The sequence below is a fragment of the Camellia sinensis genome, chromosome 12, assembly GCF_055761805.1.
Source record: "Camellia sinensis isolate YWXY chromosome 12, ASM5576180v1, whole genome shotgun sequence".
NCBI classification, from domain to species: domain Eukaryota; kingdom Viridiplantae; phylum Streptophyta; class Magnoliopsida; order Ericales; family Theaceae; genus Camellia; species Camellia sinensis.
In genome coordinates this window covers 101,421,037-101,441,375 of record NC_138972.1, presented here as the reverse complement: position 1 = coordinate 101,441,375, position 20,339 = coordinate 101,421,037, and the positions used below count along the sequence as shown (strand labels likewise).

The 20,339-nt window shown below is 34.6% G+C and overlaps 1 long non-coding RNA gene and 3 pseudogenes across 1 annotated transcript; all 4 read left to right on the top strand.

Annotated features, from left to right (window-relative positions):
- Nucleotides 1–16,375: 16,375 nt before the first annotated feature.
- Nucleotides 16,376–19,791, top strand: LOC145804682 (uncharacterized). Its single transcript, XR_014346929.1, has 2 exons — nucleotides 16,376–16,481; nucleotides 19,359–19,791. It is a non-coding gene; the product is annotated as an uncharacterized LOC145804682 (long non-coding RNA).
- LOC145804929 (small nucleolar RNA Z102/R77) lies at nucleotides 16,702–16,786 on the top strand (annotated as a pseudogene).
- LOC145804930 (small nucleolar RNA Z102/R77) lies at nucleotides 17,119–17,200 on the top strand (annotated as a pseudogene).
- On the top strand, nucleotides 17,828–17,909 carry LOC145804936 (small nucleolar RNA Z102/R77; annotated as a pseudogene).
- Nucleotides 19,792–20,339: the final 548 nt, after the last annotated feature.

Sequence of the window (20,339 nt, the reverse complement as noted above, 5' to 3'; positions counted from 1 at the left end):
CTAAATACAAGAGAATTTGCATGCATGTATGGTAATCTTCTTAATTCCCCTTCCCTAGCTCAATTCTTGTTCTAATTTCTCTTAAATTCATGTATTATGTCTCAATTACACACGTAAAGGCTTAAATCCTTACCTCACTCTTGACTTAGGCTCTAGCTTGCTATATCTTTAAGCTTCCAAGCCTATTCCCTTAATTTTCTAGCACATCTCCTTAGTTGAACTCATTTCCTCCTTTCTCTCCCTCTCTCTCACGTTTGTAGGCTCAAAATGATGAAGGAGCAATGACTCAAAGTGGTGTAATAGCCTTATATAGGCTCGATTAGGGAGTTTAATTAATTAGGTTTACTCTTATTCAAATGAGCATTATTTAATTCTAATTAATTCATTCCAAATCAAATTTTAATTCAATCGACCATAATATTCTAAAAATTCCAAATAACTCATAAATCAAGTCAATTTTGTGATCGGATGCCGATAAGGCTTTCAAGTGGCAGAACAAAACAGAAACACAAACATATATTTCTACGATAGGTAGATAGAAACACAAATAATGCAACACACATGCAATTAATTCAAAATTTCATCTCAATTACTTATTAGGCATATTTAATCATGGATTATTCGTTAATCGTGGGTCAGGGTTGTTACATACACCCCCTTTAAAAAAGGGTGTACTATATGTATCATTAATTATGTCATTTTATTCTTTAGTTATAATTAATTTTATTCTTTAATTATGACATTATTTTAGTTATGTCTCATGTTGTGTTTAGTCATGACATTTTTTTTAGTTATAACTCAAAAAATTGAAATTATATCATTTTTATAATTATAAAGTATATAGAGTGCACACCCTAATATTTTCTTGAGTTAATTACCTAAAAGTATTTACAAATATTATGATAGCTTAGATTTTGTCTAAGATTTTTTGTCACGCCCTCAAAATAAAACATATAAACCCACATTCTTGACATGCATAGACATAAGGAAATAAAGCATAATTTCCATTCATCAGAGTATTTATTTCAAAAGTATTACATGTTGACAACAAAAGTAAATGAACTATGGGCTTACAACTTTCCAAGTCAACACTTGGGTTCAACAAAAGAAGAGTTCTAACTCTTTATACAAAATAAGCCCTTGGCTTGATATACATGTAATACAAAAGAAGATAACGACAAAAAGATCTTTCGGCCTCTAAGCCTTCCAAGCTACGTCCTTGGAGGTGGCATATCACCTGAACGTGAAAATGATGTCTCATATAGGGTGAGCCAAAGCCCGGTAGAGATATACTAAACCAAATATGAGCAGTAACTAAAATAATATCATCTGATAGGTGGTTAACACTTATAAACCGATTTACAATACTTTTCAATTCAACATCAAGTACATCCATTTTCATTTCAATTTCCTTCACTTATACAGTTTCAATTCATATTCATGGCTCAGAACCTGGCCAAACAATTCAATGAGACAATAACCCATATTAAAACCCTTCCATACTTCACAATTCACATGAGACTGCAACTCATATTAAAACACTTCCATACTTCAATTAATATACATATTTGTTGTATTAATGGAGTCCATCCCCTATCTCCTCCCAAATAGGTTTGAGAGTCCATCCCCTTTCTCCCCTCAAACTATGGAGTACATCCCCCATCTCCTCCCAAACAATATACATATACAATGTATTTAAGCATTTATCATTTACAATAATCAATCAATACACATATTCGATGTATTATTCCAACCGGCATACTCAATGATATATTCAATGTGATTAGTTTCAATTTTCCCTAATCAACATATAGTGTCTACAACAATCAAGACTATCATCCACCGATAGCCCAAAACAGTTATCACTAAATATATAATAAATTTATCAACAGATAAAATATCGACATTTTCATAGGTGAGTGATTTAAATTATCCAACTACACCATTTACTTCCACAACTCCCCAATTTCATGAATTTCAACTCAATTATTTAATTATTCAAATTAATTGGTCACATTAAATTAGGGCTTTTCCTCACTTTTTCCCAACGTTAGCCCTAAGGCTCATTTTCATCAATTCAACCATAATAATTCCATTTTTCATAATCTCACATACACATGGATTGTAACATTTGAAAACCCCCTTTTTATAACCCCAAATCAAACCCTAATTTTTCCAAAATTACCAAACAACACCAACTAATCAAAATGACTAAAATTTATGTCAAAACTCATATAATAGAGTAAGTTATCCCTACCTCGAAATGAAGAGACCAAATGGAGAAGATGAAGAAAACCCAAAGTGCTCCAAATCCTCCACTTTTCAAATTAAAGTGAAGCCCTCGCGACCCTCTATCTTTCTTGCAAAGAGATTAGGGTAGAAACACTCTAGAAGTAGATGAAACCTTAGAGAGAAGGTGTGTGTAGAGAGAAAGGGAGCCGGATCTAGGGTTTGAACCAAAAGAGATGGAGAAAAAGTGAAGAAGGAGAAACTGCTGTGAACTGAAATATACGAGGCTCGCTCGAGCAAAGGAGTGGTCGCTCGAGTGACCAGACACAAAAAAACATCGCTCAACCGTAAAAGGCCTCGCTCGAGCCAACAAATCAAAGCTTCAGGCCTGCAACTCAGAAGCACGCTCGAGCGAAGAAACCCAAAACATAGTCTTCGCTCGATCGAGCGAAGGAAAGCTCGCTCGAGCCAAGAATTGCAACTCTCAGGTCCAGAACCTGACGCAGACGCAAGTTTGAGTGCAAGACTTCTCGCTCGAGCCACCAGACACATCACCCAACTCTCGCTCGAGCGAAGGAACCCTGGCTCGAGCGAAGGAACTAAAACAAAGAGCTCGCTCGAGCGACAAAATCCTCGCTTGAGCGAAGACACTAAAATCTGGGCAGCAACCATTTGTTCCCAAACACAACCAATCTGTAACAAACCTGCCCAACACATCCTAAAACTCAAATACAAGGAATTAAATGACGGAAAAGAAGCATATACAACAACAGACATCCATGGAACCTAGTCCGGAATACAATAAACAGTGGAGGGAAAACCGGGATCGCTATATTTTTTGAACCAAAAGTCATATATTAGTAAAACTGATAACATTATCATTTTTTTTTTCAATTTTAAAATTGAGAATACTATCAGTTTTGTATAGTAATGTTGCAGATAATTGTTTCACTAACTGAGGAAAAAAAAGGAGCATGAGATTAAACGTTTTTGTTCTTCTACTTATTGGTTTAATTCAACTATCCAACAAAATCGACAATAATATCAGTTTTTTTTTTCAGTTTTAAAACTAAGAATATTATCAGTTTTTCATTCTTAAAGTTTTTTTTTTTTCAATTTTGCACGTCAATGTTCCATCATCATGCTCCTTTATAGATACATAATTTTTAATTTTGCATCAAAAAAAAAAATCAATTTTTTCAAAAAAAAAATTTGTACATAATTTTTTGTAATTTTTCAATTTAAAAGTTGATATTTTAAAGTTTTGAAAATCAAAATAAATGTCAAATTATCATATTTCTTTATAAATAATTATAAATGATGAACAATCATTATTTGAAGAGTAATTCTGACTATTAAAAATTTAATGAGACTTGAAAGTTTAAAAAATCTTAGAACTTATTGGAGTATAAGTTTATAAATTAGGACTTATGTGTAAATGCCCCTATTTTCTTTTTATTTAATGCACTTAAAACCATATAAGTTTGTGATTTATTACTTCAGTTGTAATCTATATTATTTTATAGGATAAATTAGAAATATACCCCCTGAAATTTGCTTAAAATACAAAGTGTCGCCCGTAGTTTGGAAAATTACAAATACTTCCCTATCAAATTTTTTTATTTAACCGAATTAATTGAAAAAATGAAATTTTTAACTGTTCACCTATACAATAATAAAATTATCTGAATTATTAATTGAAATAAAATTTTAACATTATTAAAAACTGTTTAACTTGATGATTTATTAATAAAATGACATATTTGTTATGAAATTAGAAATTTTAGGGGTTATAATGTAATTTCTAAAACCACAAGGGTAATTTGTAATTTAAGTAAATCTTAGAGAATGTGTTTGTAATTTACCCTATTTTATATGTTGTCATCAAAATATATTTTTCTTTTTCAAAATGTCAATATAATAGTTACATAGACAATTATATTCTAAATTCAGAATTTTTATTTTATTTCTTCTAAACCTCTCAACTTTTCTTTTTTTTAAAAAAAATATTTTAATTTTCAATTTTTAAATCAAACAAAAATTAGGCCTAGTTTGTTTTGAAGGATAGAAGTGGGAATGAGATTGAGATGGACGTGAGACGCATTATATGTTGTGTTTGTTTTGGGAGATAGAGAGGAGATTCATAATCTCATGGAGTTAGGATGGGCCTTGGTGTTGGGATTGAGATGGAGAAGATAGATGTGGTATTAGGAAACTAGTCCTCCGGCTTAGATTGATTTTTTTTTTTTTTTTTATATACATTTTGGGCATTTTTTTAAACATTAATGTTTAATTTTTATTTTTGTATTTTTTGTTAAGTAAAAATCATAATTTTATTTATTTTCAGAGTTTATATAGTAATAATTTAACAATCCTCATACTAACAACTATTATCAAAATAAATATAATTTTACTGAGTAGTCTTTTTGGGAACATAGCTAAAAGCTGCGTTCATCACCTCCAAAAATGCAAATCTTGTGACCTAAAAATGCAGAACACCATTTGGCAACTTTAGCAGAACGCAAGCTGTGAAATGACGGTACTACCCTCCGTGGTTAGAAGTTAAATCCTAGGGCAAAAACATCTCATTTGTGCCTCTGCTCTCTTCATCACTTCTCCTCTTTCCCGTTACTGTCGAACTGTTCAACAATCGGAGATGAAAGCATCCACCATCGAAGCTGCCTCCAGCGTCGTCGTCCACGTTCTCGTTATCGGTAGATCTGCAGCATCAGGTAAGCACGGAACCCATGTGTCGTTGTTATCTGGTTCGAAATTATTTCATAAATGTATTCGTCAATCTCTTGCACATCTGCTTTCTTCAACACTTGTATGCTATAATTGTTTAGGATTTTGGCTTCCACTTGAACCCTCACTACCTCTATCATGTTGTATTTTAGAGTTATATGTCGTCCGTGTTCTGTAACCACAGAACAACAACGCCCTCACTACCTCTCAGTTTCTACTACTCTCTTCCCCCATAGCTGCAGTTGGGTTGGTATTTGTTACGCACGAAAAGAAAAAAAAAACTGTGAAAAAAGAAAAAAAACAAAAAAAAACAAGGAACTTATATGAGAGTAGCAGAGATGGGGTTATGAGAAACCAAATGAGTAAACTAAAAATTTCATCTTCATCTTTAGTAAACTAAAAAACAAACCAAATGAATTAAGTAATGAGCACCCATTTATCTGTCAAAATTTCATCAACGGCACAGAAACTACTAATTCAATGAAACAAGACTTATAAATTCAATAACTTTCCTTAATGATTTGGGTGCCCATTATCCCACCAATATAGCCAATTGGAAAAAATAAAAGCAATCAATGAGGAGACAAAGAGGAACACACATATACATACATGGTTATTGCAGTCTGGAGAGAGAAGAGAAGAGAAGAGAAGATGGAGTGGTTCATCCCCAAATTACAACAACATTATTTTTATTACAATGCCTTTAACCCAGATAGATTTTGTTATATATGAAAATAATTTTATCTCATGTTCTTGTGAGCTTAATGTGTTTTTCTTCTAGCTCAATTAAGCCTTGAACATCCAAATACTTTAACAATTTTGTGTAATTCATTTATGATGTGTAGAATTACACAGATAAATACTTTGACATACATGTGCAGTTAGAGTGGAGTACTCTATATGTCGGTTTTGTAGGAGAGAGAGAGAGAGAGAGAGAGAGAGAGAGAGAGATGGTTGTAACTTTCTTTTTCTTCTTTTTTTGTTAGTAAAGGTTTCTTTTGCTTAGTTGCTTCACATGTTTGCCCCTACAATCATTGCTAGATTTGTTAGGCAACAAATGCTCAAAAAAATGCACATTTGACCAACAGGGCAAAAGGGAAGAAAAACCAAAGTCTTAGCATGTGTTTGTTTAACCCAGGTTCCAATAAACTATCTTCATGATCTGTTGAATTACATGAATGTTGATCTCATGCAATAGTGTAGTACTTGCAATGTCACTGTAATTATGTGATAATAAGGATCATTTGTTATGGGCTTTTTTAAAAAAAAAAATTAAAAAAATCAGGGTAAGACACATCAACATAATACATTGTTTAATAGTTTGAGTTTAAAATTAAAGTGAAATAGTATTAACAATATTGCGTTTATTTTAAACTCCACAACCTAAAATGATATCTTTTGGTTTTACCTTTGAACCTAATTCATTGACTTACTATAGCAAGACCATTGTCCAGAGATTCATGGTAACTAATTTTAATCCCTAATTATCGGACATTATCTCGTAGGTCATCAAGTGTGGATTTTCAAGTGTTTACTTTGTCCACACTTTAAAACAAAATAGTGATGTAATCTCTATTATTGAGTGCGTGTATTTGTGTTTATAATTCTATGTTAGACGAGAAGCTTATTCAATCTCATACTCAACGTGCTAGTTGACTTTAATTCTATATGACCTGAATTCTTTGAATAAAAATTTACACAAGGAGAGAGCTGTTTCTACAAAAATATTTACATTCACATAGTAAGATAGAACAAGTAGTGAATTACCCATTCTATTCACAAGACAACGGTTGTTAACTAATACCTAACAAATACAACGAATGCAACTAACGAACTTTAATGCCACAAATAAATGAAAATACTCAAACCATTGACAAAACACTGTCGACCCAATTGTAGATTCTGTTTTGCAGCTGAAAATAGATTGACTGGTCGGCAATAACAAAAAAAAAGATTATAGAGATGGCGTCGTCCATGTCAACTGCCACTTCGTCATGGCCACCGAGAATATGTGCATGTGGCTTAGGACATTGCATTGTCAATATTTTTAGATCTGCCAAAAACCAAGGGCGTGTGTACTACATTTGCCTTAGTAGTACGGTGCGTTTGTGTTGCCCCTCTCTTATGCAGTTAGTCATGTGCTTTTTCATTTGTCGTTATGGCGCATGTCATGTAGTCTAACTATGTATTTCACTTTTGTACGATAGCGATGTGTTGCGTGGTTTGTTTGGTGTGACGAGTTTCGCAGCGAAAGATTTCCTACGGACCACCCACCTAATGTTGTCGATACGAGGTTACACATGAACATTATTTGCATAAATCAGAACCTACGTATGCTTAGGACTGTCGTTGGTGTTTTGTGCGTCGGTGTTTTTGTGTTGTTGTTTCGTATGTGATCCATTGTCATGGATGTTGTGACATGTACGTTTGATTTTGTATTATATATGTTGTTGTTGTCAATACTGTGTTCGTTATGTATTACATAATATTTTTGCAAAGTGTTATAAAAACTGTTTTATTCTGTTGGGGTTCTGTACTAGTATATGTACAACTGATTTAATTGTCTATAGAGTTGGGTTTCAGATGTGGACATGAAAAACATATACTCCAATTTTGTTAAACTGATACATCATTAACTGTACAAGTAGGATTGCATTTCTTATAACTCCATCTATACCAATCGCACTTGCCATGGCAACGAACTGTGTGTCACCTTGTACCCCTTCCAAGAACCAATGTAAGGCAGTTACATTAACCCAACAGCAACCAGTCCACAAATGCCAGTTTGACAGTGACAATACAAAGCTGTTTCTACAACTCGTCATAGCTAAAATGGGCACGGGTAATCGACAACCGTACGGATTGTCGATGAGTGGGTATAAGAACGTTGCGAACAAGTTCTTGGACAAAACCGGCCTTCTGCTTTCAGCCAAAGAAATGAAAAACAAGTATGACAACTTAAAGAAAGATTGGGTTGCGTGGAAAAATCTGAAGAATGCCAGCCAAGGCTTGATAGGACTTGGATACGACCAAGAGACGGGTTTGTTCACAGCTCCTGACCATTGGTGGGCAAAAATGTAAGCGGTATGTTGTGCGATAATTTTTTTTCCTTAATCTTGTACTATTTTATGATTTGTAATGCATTATTTTGCTTACGTCACTACTTTCTAAAATCAAAGCAATTGCTGAATACATTGAAGTTATTGTCCAAGATAATTGTGCCACGTTTACAATTATTAGTTTTAATGTTTTCATTACTAGTTGGCATATTGTTAAAATTCTTTCTTGTGCACCGTACGACTTTGTATGCGTTTACACTTATTTGCATGCTTTCCATTATTGGCTCTGAATAATTGTTGAAACTGATTATTTTTGGAGTAAAACATTATACAATATGAATGTGTCTATTCTTTTGTCTCAAATGAACAACTAATGTGCTAAGTTCAAGACAAAGCCTCTAGAGCACTTGGAGTTCATGGAATGAGTGTACTCTGGCGCAATTGCGATGGGTAAACATGCATGGACTCCAATTGAACTGCACGATGATGATGTTGCAGCAGCCATTGCAACCAAGGACAGCGGCATGGGACCTCTCAGTGCTGGCGCACTACCATATCCACGCCATGATACTGTTAGGGAGAACGTGGTTGTAACGACCCTCACTTTGTCTTAGTCATGCTCACGTGCATTTGCATAATCTTTGTCTTGCTTAAACTTGCATTTTTCGGACCTTGATTTGTTTTGTCTAAGTGTTGCTTGCATGCTTTGTTCCTTGCTTAGTTTGTGTTAAGCCGAAGTCACCTTTGAACTTTTTACACCTAGGACCATCTTGGAACCACTTTGGTTGACCTCCACCTTCGCCCTGGCATATTGGCCGAGATGTCATCATGTAGGCCTAGGTGTGCATCACCCAGGCCGAGATGTTCTCATCTAGACATCCTAGATCCTAGATCCTTGATCCTTGCATATAGTGATCTTGTTCCTGGACTGGTATGACCTAGACCGAGGTGTGGCACATCTAGGCTGAGGTGTGGCACAACTAGGCCAAGTGTTATCCTTCCTAGCCGAGATCATTGAGATCTTACTTGCCAAAGCCTTTGTCCTAACTTGAGATCATTACCAGCCGGAGTGCCCATGTCATCTTGCTTGTTGTATACACTTTGTCATGCTCTTGTCTTGTTAGTCAGTCACCTTTTAAGGAGAGTCAACCAGCTGTTGCCATGTGTCCCAGCAGAGGGTTAAGTCAGCCGGCAGTAGAGAAAATATATCATTTGTTGTATCCTTGTCCTAGTAGAGAGAGAAGCTTTAGGAAGAGAGGAAGAAGAGTTTTTAGAGTGAGAATAGATTTCCAAGCTTGATCTTCACACCTTGAGCCGTTAGATCTGTGTTTTGAGGTTAGAATCTTGTTATGCTCTTGTTGTTCTCCATGTTCATCTAATCACATTGCATGATTTAGCATTATTCATGAGCCATACATTGATGTAAAGCTTGTTTTAGAAAGAGAAAATGATGTTCTTGTGTTCTTGAAATAAAACCATGTTTTGATCCGGAAGTTTGCATCAAGATCCATGTTTTCGTGTTTGTTTTCATGAAACCTCCCAGTATGGGTACCCAAGTCCATGTTTTCGAACTCATCCCATGAAATCTCAGATTTTGTAATAACAAGTTAAGATTTTAGCAATCATGTTCTTTACGTTCTTCATATTCATGTTCTTCATGTTCCTCGAAGAGAAACCCAGATTTTCCCGACTTCATTTCATCGAGACCACACCTCGGCCAAGAGGTGTGGGACCTCGGCCAAGACCTGGTTGGTGCCCAGCATGTTTTCCCGAGATGAGAAACAATGTTTTAACTCCCAACACATGTTTTGCTTTGTCTTGACTTAGTTTTGAAAGAAATGCGGAAATCACTTACACTCATGCAAAACTTGTTTTAGGAATACATTTCATACCCATCTTTGAGCATCACTTCTTGTCTTCTTGAAATACATTCAATGGGATTTATTATGTGCTTGTAGGGCTTGGATCCTTACTCGTAATCCCCACACCCGAAGAGCTATGTGAGTGGTATTTTTAATAAAGGTATGTTATAAAGTTTTGATAAAGCTTTGCTTTGCTTTGGAAAAGTATTTGATCAAGCATGAATGACTATCCCTAGTTTTGTATCAAGTATTATATTTGTTTTGATGACATTCTTGGAAAGTCCTTAGTGTTAGGGGACTATAATGCAACTAGTACCCTTGTTTTGAATGTCCTTAGTACTAGGAGACTATAATGCAACTAGTACCCTTGTTTTGAAAATCCTTAGTGCTAGGGGACTATAATGCAATTAGTACCCTTATTTTGAAAGTCTTTAGTGCTAGGGGACTATAATGCAACTAGTACCCTTGTTTTGAAAGTCCTTAGTGCTAGGGACTATAATGCAACTAATACCCTTGTTTTGAAAGTCCTTAGTGCTAGGGGACTATAATGCAACTAGCACCCTTATTTGAGATATCTCCCTTGTCTTGCCACCGACGGTTTACCGCGTGGGTTTGTCCGGAATGTCATCCCTTGTATTATATTGATGTTAGTAAGCATCCCTTGAAGCTTTGAAAGATTTGATAGATGAACTTGGTTCATTCCTTGATTTTGCATAAGTTATGATATGTATTGTTTGATAAAGATCTCGGATGTCATTCATTTAAACCTTTATTACTAATATCATTCACTGAGCATCCAAGCTTACCCTCTCTCTCTATATATATGTAGGTAACGAGCAAGAAGGCGGTGGCGCCTAGATGATTATTCGCAAGTTGTTGGATTCATATTTTGTAGCATCTTGAAGATTATGCTTCTTGGCTTGGCCATTATAGTTCGTTTTGTATATGTTGGCTTGAGAAGCCTTTTGATCAAGATGTAATATGTATTTGTTTTATTTGTACTCAAGTTGTAAAACCATGTTATGTATGACATTTCATTTTATCTATGCACAGCTCTTGTGGACTATTTAGATTTAAATTTATTGCTTTCGCACATGTGAGCCCCATATGTATACTCTGATTATGTGTGACTTTACCGAGTTGGCCTTTGGTAATCTCGGATTACTGGCCATCATGGCACCATTCTACTAGGGGCAGAATGGGGTCGTGATAGTGGTGGATAGTTTCTTGTTTGATGATGCTCCCTTGCAGTCTACTGTTGACGGATCAGCCAATGCAAAACGTTGCAAGTGGCCAACGCCTGGTACTATCACCAGTAGCACGGACAACCTTGTGGAGGCTCTTAGCAAACAAAGTCGGAAATTGAAAATTACGCAATATGTTGTCACAGGGAAGGGTGAGAACACTGTTGGGGACTGTCTTGCAAGGCTAATGAGCACGCCTGGATTGGAGCCTGGTGGTAAGTTGTTCTCATTCGCTTACGGCATAATGGATTCACCCGATAATCGCGACCTCATCATGTCCCTTCCCCAGGATTACATTGTTAAACTGGTTAACAGAGAAGCGTGCCTGCACGCCGGCCAATGTTGGCAGGGAATGTGAACGGGACGTACGTTTGTTTCGGGAGTGATGGTGTAGGTGATATGGATTAAACTTCTGCGCTTGCACTTACTTTTGTAATGCTACCATGGTACTGTAGTTTAAATGTTTGGGGCCCTTAATGTTCTATGTAAGGCCCCGGTGTCCCACATCGGGAATGGAGGGGGAGTTCCTGCGCTATAAAAGTAAAAACCTGGACCCTTATATAGCATCGAGGCATTTTCCCAGGTGGTGAAATCCCTAATAGAACTCCATAGTTAAGCGTGCTTAAGCTGGAGTAGTTCTGGGATGGGTGACCCACTGGGAAGAACAAATCCGTGCGGCCGTGGCCCAAAGCGGACAATATCGATGACGTGTGAAGGGTCGGGGTGTTACAAATGGTATAAGAGCCGACTCTCCGGAGTACTAAGTGTGGGCCCCTGGCATCTCTCGGTGTATGTGGGCGGGCTTGCGAGTTGGCAGGCTACTGCACGGGGACGTGCAGCCCTAAGGGGGGGTAATTGTAAGGCCCCGGTGTCCCACATCGGGAATGGAGGGGGAGTTCCTGCGCTATAAAAGTAAAAACTTGGACCCTTATATAACAGCGAGGCCTTTTCCCGGGTGGTGAAATCCCTAACAGAACTCCATAGTTAAGCGTGCTTAAGCTGGAGTAGTTCTGGGATGGGTGACCCACTGGGAAGAACAAATCCGTGCGACCGTGGCCCAAAGCGGACAATATCGATGACGTGTGAAGGATCGGGGCGTAACATTCTGGATTTTTTTTTTCTTTTTCCAAATTTGTATTTAGAAGAACCATATGTTTGCCAGTAGTTTAGTCATTAATTGCACTTGTGATGGGTGCATTTAGTTAAGTTTGGAAACATGTCGACTATTTATATGTTATTCTTGTTTGTTATTGTTGTCAAATTTACTTTTTTTAGTTAAGAAGAAGTTTTGTTTTGTTTTGTTTTTTTGTTTTGTTTTTCGTTTTTTTGTTGTTGTGTTAATTGTTACAGGGTTGAACTCATTTGTCTTTATGTTGGTAGATTGGAGGAGTAGGTTTTCACCCATAGTCTATGATGTGGGTAATGTCTGCAAAGTGTACAAGCCAGTACATGGCACTGTTGTGTCACATGCTGGGCTTCTCGAATGAAGCAAGGCAATGGAAGCTAGTGTATGCATCATATACTACATTTCAGATTTGTATGTCGTAGTGTGTACGGAATTGCAACATTTATGTGGTAATTTTTTGTGAAAATTTCAATATCTATTTATGTGGTTCATTTTTTTCATTTATTTATCTTGCTGTATTAATTAATTTATTTAGTTATTTACATTTTCTGTAGGTATTTATTTGTTTATTTACTTAATTTTGGATGTATTTAGTTATTTATTTATTTTTATTTTCTATACTTATTTACTTATTTTGCGTTATATGTGTTGATTTATTTATATTTATGTATTAATTTATCTACTTATAGATTTCAGGTTCTATTTATTTTTTTAAAAATAAATACAGTTTCTGTATTTATTTATTTCTGGTTCTATTTATTTATTTACTTACAGTTTCTGTATTTATTTGTTTATTGATTTATTTAATTTTGGTTGTATTTACTTATTTATTTATTTTTTCTTACTTTATTTACTTATTTGACATTATATTTGTTGATTTAGTTATATTTCTGTAATAATTTATTTTATTTTATTTCTGGGTCTATTTATTTATTTATAGTTGCTGTATTTATGTATTTATTTATTTACTTAAATTTGGTTGTATTTATTTATTAACTTATTATTTTATTTTGGTTCGATATATTTATATTTCTATACTTATGTAATTGTTTAAATATTTCTTGTGCAGTATTTATGTATTTATTTGTCTGTTACATGTTGGTGATGCAAATGACATTGTTGCTTATTGTTGCTAATGCGATGGCTGCATGAGCATGGAATCTGTCAGCCACTTTTCAGCATGTACATGAATTACAGGGTATTGTCAAATTGTAGTTCTTCATGCATCACATGGAAACAGTTGCATGTGGTACGGGCACTTGTGAAACAATTGCTATATATGGAGATGATGATATGTTCGTCTGGAAACGAAAGCTTGGTGACACATAATCAATTTAGTTGTTGTTGTCTTCCGAATTTCCATTATGTGGAAAAATTACTGCATTTCATTTTTGGTTTAGTCCACAGTGACATAACCTCGCCAAAGGAGTGGTACGTGCTTGACATTAATATCTATTTACACTACCATTTAATATATTTATTGGAACCCAATTTCTGGCAAGCAAATGTTGGAAATTGTAAAAGATGGTTACTGTCGACAAACCTAGATAAATTGGATAATTTTTTTCCCCCCCGGTATTAATGGTTCCAATCCAGCTTATTTTATAAAGTGTATGCAATTCTTGTATGAGTTTTTTTCTATGGTTTACAGCGTCCATGGATCCGCAAGAGGGTACTAGCTCCGGAGTCGTACGCAATGGGCACATAAATACGTGGATAAGAGACGGTCGGAGAAATGGAATCGACGACATCAATGATATAAGTGGAAATTGCATGCGTTGCCAATGAGTATGCTTATGTTGACAGGACTTTATTTCATACATCATCATTGACTGGTCGCTTGTGGATAGAGAAGATGATTCGAGGTCGGAATGAAGCATTTTAGCAAAATTTTCGGATGTCAAAGGATGTGTTCTTATTGTTGTGCAAGACATTAATTGAGGATTTCGGTCTCCCACAACCACAGGGTCCCCATGGTGTGGACGTAGTTGAGAATATCGACCTGTTCATATTCGTATTATGGGGCTTCTTGGGTTGGGATATTGAAGACCATTTCCAACACTCGGGGGAAACAATATGGTGTCATGTAATGTGCGTTCTTAAAGCAATGAAGTTGTTCACAAGTGCACATTGTCAACCGGCGAGGTCACAACATAGCAGACATCCGTACTTAGAGTCCCAACGAAAATATTTTCCATTCTGAGTGAGTTTAATCATTTACCAAACATTTCATGAATAGTAACCACATCTTTGTTAACAAGGGATTACAATTTTGGGCGTAATGTGTTCGTCCTTGTCGTTTATGCAATTGTTGTATGTACATGCCCAGGATTGTATTGGCGCGCTAGACGACACACATGTGGAGGCACATCTGCCGCCGTGGGAGGTAGCGCCATATTTTGGCCGTAAAGGACGGCACACGCAAAACATGCTCGCGGTGTGTGATTTCGACTTGTGCTTTACTTTTATCTCTTGCGGATAGGAGGGTAGTATGCATGACGGCAGAGTTTTTAACGAAGTAACACAGGACCAGGCCAAACAATTCCCCACCCCAGAGGAAGGTTAGTTGAATTAAGGATGTTCACATCTTTGTTAGTTGTGTGCATTTCATTGATAAAATGATGTTACTAATGCAAAATTATCTTATGACAACCATAAAAGTATTACCTTGTTGATGTGGGGTACAAGACCACTAGGAAGAGTTTCGCGCTACTGGACGGGCAAGAAATGCAAACGAAGTTTTTAACACGGTGCACTCCTTTTTACGTAATGCAATTGAACGTACGTTCAAAGTATGGAAAGCACACTGGGGATTTCTACATAACATGCCTCGATATGATTTTGGGAAAGTGCAAGTGCCACTGGTCGGGGTTTCAATGGCACTGCATAGTTTTATACACCCAACACAAATGACGATGAAGTCTTCAACAAAGTTGCCAATGCAGAGACCTTTACTTTCAACGACATGCCAAACGTTGCAAGTGTTGGTGATGATGATGATGGTGAGCTAGAGGGCGATGATGACGTACATATGAACGAAGTTTGGAAATCAATTCGGAATGAGTTGGTGCGACATTGGCGTAAACTTGGGTTGTAATCCTGTTCGGGCTTTACCAATTGACGGGAAATGATATGAATGTGTCAAACTGTTCAACTTGTTATAAGAACCGTCTAGTTGTCTTGGTAAAACAAAGGTTGGCAACTGCGTTTAGTAGACGTAAATGTGGAGGAAAAAAAAATGACAGGAAAAACGCAATTTATTTGTAAAAAATTGATAAATTTAATGCTACATTGAATAATATAATTATTTTTAATGTGATGTGTAGTGCAACATTGAATAATTTAATATTATTAATAATTTAATAATTTCAACTGCGTAACATTTAAAAAGTGTAATTTTACATTTCCAAAAAATAGTTCAAACCACAACATGGGTCAAAATGTAAATTTCATAAGTTGGGTAAGGATATTTTGGTCATTTTAATGTGATGTGACAACATAAACAAATATCAAACAAAAAAGTCAAAAGTCATTGTTTTACCAACTACTCAAATCAATTTCTTAAAAAGCAAAACTTTGTAAAAAGTCAAAAGTCAAATTTTTACCATCTTCTCAAAACATCCCTTAATCCTCTCACTGTCAATTTCCCCACTATCAATCTTATCCATTAAAACAAATGGCACCTTAGAGCATCTTCTAAATAAAACCCCTAAATTCCATCCTTACCTATTTTAAGGGATTAGTAGCTCCCTATACCCTTTCATTATAGCCCTTAAACATTTTCCTAAAATAAGAATTGTTACAGTGACTCTCTATCCCTTATAATTTATTTATTTATTTATTTTTACTTTGTTTTGTTTAGGGACGGCAATACACATTTATCATTTTTTTAAAAAAAATTTATAATTAAAAATTATATTTTAATAAAATAGAGAAAAAAAAATAAGAAGATGATTGATAGAATAGAGAAATAATAGAAAGTCTGTTCAAAAAAATAAATGAAAAAGTAAATCTTAAAAAAAGAAATACATTTTTTAATAACATTTTAAGATGAAATTTAAGTAATCCCTTAGGGTTAGGGTTTACGATCACTCCTAGTAATCGGTTATAAATACATCTTACTTCGACCTAGTTCACACAAGCCCTAAACTCTTCTTATTTCTGCAACTAGGTACGCCGTCACTCCACTCCTTCTTCACCCTCTCGACAACTTAGGGTATGTCCTCTTTCTTTCTTACATCTTAAATGATCAGTTTCTAAAGCTGAAACTCAGAACGACGATGTCTTTCATACAAAGATTTCAACTTTATAATTTCACTATATTATGAATAAATTTAGTGAAAGTTATTATTTTTTATGTTTCCTACCTTAATTGACAGAACTGTTTGTTTGTTTTATAATAGATTATGGATGAGGGAAATCTGATGTTGGCATGAGAATGAGATGATGATCATGATTTTATTTCCCTATTGGTTTGATCGCCTATATGATGGCATTTGTATTAGCTCTATCTGATCATTCTCTTTAAATCCAACCATCTTGTTTGTTTATCTTTATATTGTTCTATTTATTCTTAAATGCTCTGTCTTTTAGAATATTATGCAATATTTCTGGCTTTTGCATCATGGACGGATCATGGATTAGGGTGCGAAAGTATGTTTGGGGCCTTAAAAATTTTAAATTGTTTTAAAATTTTCAGTATAATATTTGATATTTTTCAAATTTTTGGAGATGTGGATCCATCCTTGTTTTGCATCATGACTAATTGTATGAAAAACACCAAACGATTACTTTGTGCATTTTAATATTTGTGAGACGTGCAAAGATTTTATTCTTAAGAAAGTTGCTCGAGAGAATGAGATGATGATTAGATTTGTTTCCCTATTGGTTTGATCACCAGGATGATGGTTTTGTATTAGCTCTGTCTGATCATTCTCTTCATTTTTAGAAACAAAAAAAAAACTTTCACTGAGTTTTTTTGGCTCAGAACTATTTTGATTATTTCTTGGAAGTTTGTACATTGTTGATATTTTTTTTTTTCCCGGGCCGACGCATGATGTTAGGGGATTAGTAAGATAGGTTTTCACAATCGGCTGTTCGACTTCATAAGCTTGAACCTCCAAACCTCCCTTTAGAAATCTAGAGGCACAACCATTGGAGTTATTCTAAAATTTAGATGTTTTTTTATTCAATAAGCATTTAAAAATTTTTCCTTTGTTTCATTAGGCACTAATTATTTCTGGGTTTTAGCGTGAATCCAGTTGGTCTGCTAACCTCTCTTTCTTTCTTTTTTATTTATTTTTTTAATTTTTCTTGCTGTTTTTATATTTGTTCCATGTTATTTTTTTTTCTTTTATATTTAGTCAACTTGAATTTTGGATTGTGTGGTCTTGTCCAAATCCAAGGAACCCGAAAGTCTATGTAGTTGCACAAACCATGCTGACTCTATCCAAAATTTCTGGAAATTATTGTGCTAAATGTCATAGCCATGTTGCTTTTAGACAATCTTGTAAGATGTTCTTACATGTTGATTATATATCTTGTGCATTTTTAGTAGTTGGAGAATTATTTGATGTTGATCTAATATTTGGTTTGATAGCCCTGGTGATGGCTAAATTTATATATTAGATCTATCTGATCATTCTTTTCATTCTTTTGTTAGATTTTATTGCTTTATTCTGGATTTTCTTCAATTGGGAGTTGGTGATGTTTGAGCCTACATGTTCTGTCAAAATGAATCCAATTACTATTTACAAAACCTAGATGTTTCTTCTGTTTTTTTTAGATGGTGATGTTTCATTATAGTTTCTCTTTGTTATGTAACACTAAAAAAATTGTTCAATTGAGAAAGGTTTGCACATATCGAAGGCTTTTCAGGTTCAGTGTAATCGAAGCTTGTTGAGCTCAAAATTTGTGCTAGATTTTTTTGTTGTCGAGCCTAAATGATCTTCTAGCAATTCTTAGCTAGAAGATTTTTCAAAGCTCGACAGAGATTTGTATATATTTTAGGGGTCATGTTTGGGCACTTGTTAAGGTGTTAAGGAGTGAGGTCTTGTGAATTGTTGAATCTTAAATAATAATTATTTTAATGTATATCAAATGTAGAGTATTAATTATAAAATATTATAGATTTTGTTAATGTGTGCCCTTAAGGCACATGTTAAGATGTTGAAAAATATTGCATATCACCATGAAAGTGAGTGTATTAAATAATGCATGATGATTTTCAAGCTTTCTTAACATGTGTCTTAAGGGTACACGTTAATAAGACTCAAATATTTTATATAAAATTCATACAAAAAATGACAAAAATGATGTAGCAACGTCGTTATTTATTGTAACTAAATTTATTTTCAATAACAATGTGTTTGGTTTGAGTTTTTTGAAAATTGAGTTTTTTATTTTTAGTGAATATTTTTAAAATTTTAAACATTTTTTTTTGCTTTTTTAGATGCATCTTACTTATATGTGTTTAAAAAGTAAAATATTTGTGAAAAAATATTTTTAAAAATCAATAAATACACAAAATATAAAAAATGTATTGAATTTTGGTATTTTTGGTATTTATTGAATTTTTTTTAAAAAAAATTTTACAAAAATTATATATTTTAAGTGTATTTATGTTAAGTGTATCTAAAAAGTAAAAAAATTGCTTAAAATATTAATAAAATTCAGTAAAAATAAAAAAATATGAAAAATAAGAAAGTAGAATGTTTTTGAAAAATGTTTTTAAAAAACTCAAACCTAGCATGCCCAGCCTTGGCTAGCATGCGGCCTCGGCCGGCATGCTATGCCACCAAATGGCAATTACTCGAGGGACATGCTTTTCGCAAGGCACCTTTCACTAGGGAAGCGCAGGCAAGACAACCTAATCATCTATGCTCGAGGAGTCATAATGGGATTTTTTTTTTTTAAATAATGATTTTTTGTAAGAATTTTCAGCGTATAAGTTAAAGGAAATAATTAAAGACCATTTAAAAAAAAATCTTATTATGACTCCTCGAGCATAGGTGATGTTGCGAAAAGTATGTCCCTCGAAAGTTGCCTGCTGTGTTTGTTATTTGCATTTGCGCTAACCGGTGCGTTCGTTTAGGGGTATCGACAATGATCCTTCCGCAGGTTTACCTACGGAAATCTTGTTATGACTTCTCCTTCCTTTAAATGATTACATGTTTGGCAACGCCGTGGCAAGGCATGCTGGGCAACGTTGTAGCATGGTGTGTTGGCCAAGGCGGTGCCATGGCATGCTGGCCAGGACATGTCGGGCATCACCGTGGCGTGGCGTGGCGTGGCGTGGCGTGCTAGCCAAGCAAGGTGATTTATATTTTGTTTTGAAATAAAAAGTTCTCAATGGGTCAATAATGTATCAATGGGTCAACAATGTATGAATATTGCTCTGCTCTCTATATAATGAAATCGTCAAATAATAAATGTGTATAATTTAATGTTTTAGTTAGAAATAGAAGTTACTAAAATCAAGAGCAATAAATACAAGTATAAATATATTTATGTCTCGTTTGCGAATATATTTTTTAGTAATTTTTTGACTTTTTGATTAAAATGTGATGTAAAAAATATTAGTATGTTTGTGATATTTTTTGGCATTTTACGAAAAGATGTGCAAAAAAGCAAAGAGAAAAAAGAATCTTTGATTTTTTGGTATGAGTTAGATTTTTGATTTTTTGACTAAAAAAGTCACTTGCCAAACGAGGCCTTAGACTTATGTTAATGTTCCTTAGACATTAGTTAAGGCGTATAGTATTAACTTGTCTTGATTTTGGTAACTTTTTAATTTTATCGGGTTACTAAATTAAGGGGTTGTTTGAGATATTTTAAATAAGTATATTTTTTGTCTTTTTAGATTAAAAAGTTGAGTAAAAAAAGATGGATGTTTGGGTTAATTGTTGGACTTTTTATAAAAAAAAATGTTTATTAAAAAATTGTATAAATTAGTGTGTAGGAAAAGTTGTGACAATGTGGACTGTACGGTAGCAGCAAGGTTTGTAGAGTGGTATAATAGGAAAGGGTTGTCTCTTTTTCGAGCAATCATTTGGACGGTACTCTTTGGCCAGTG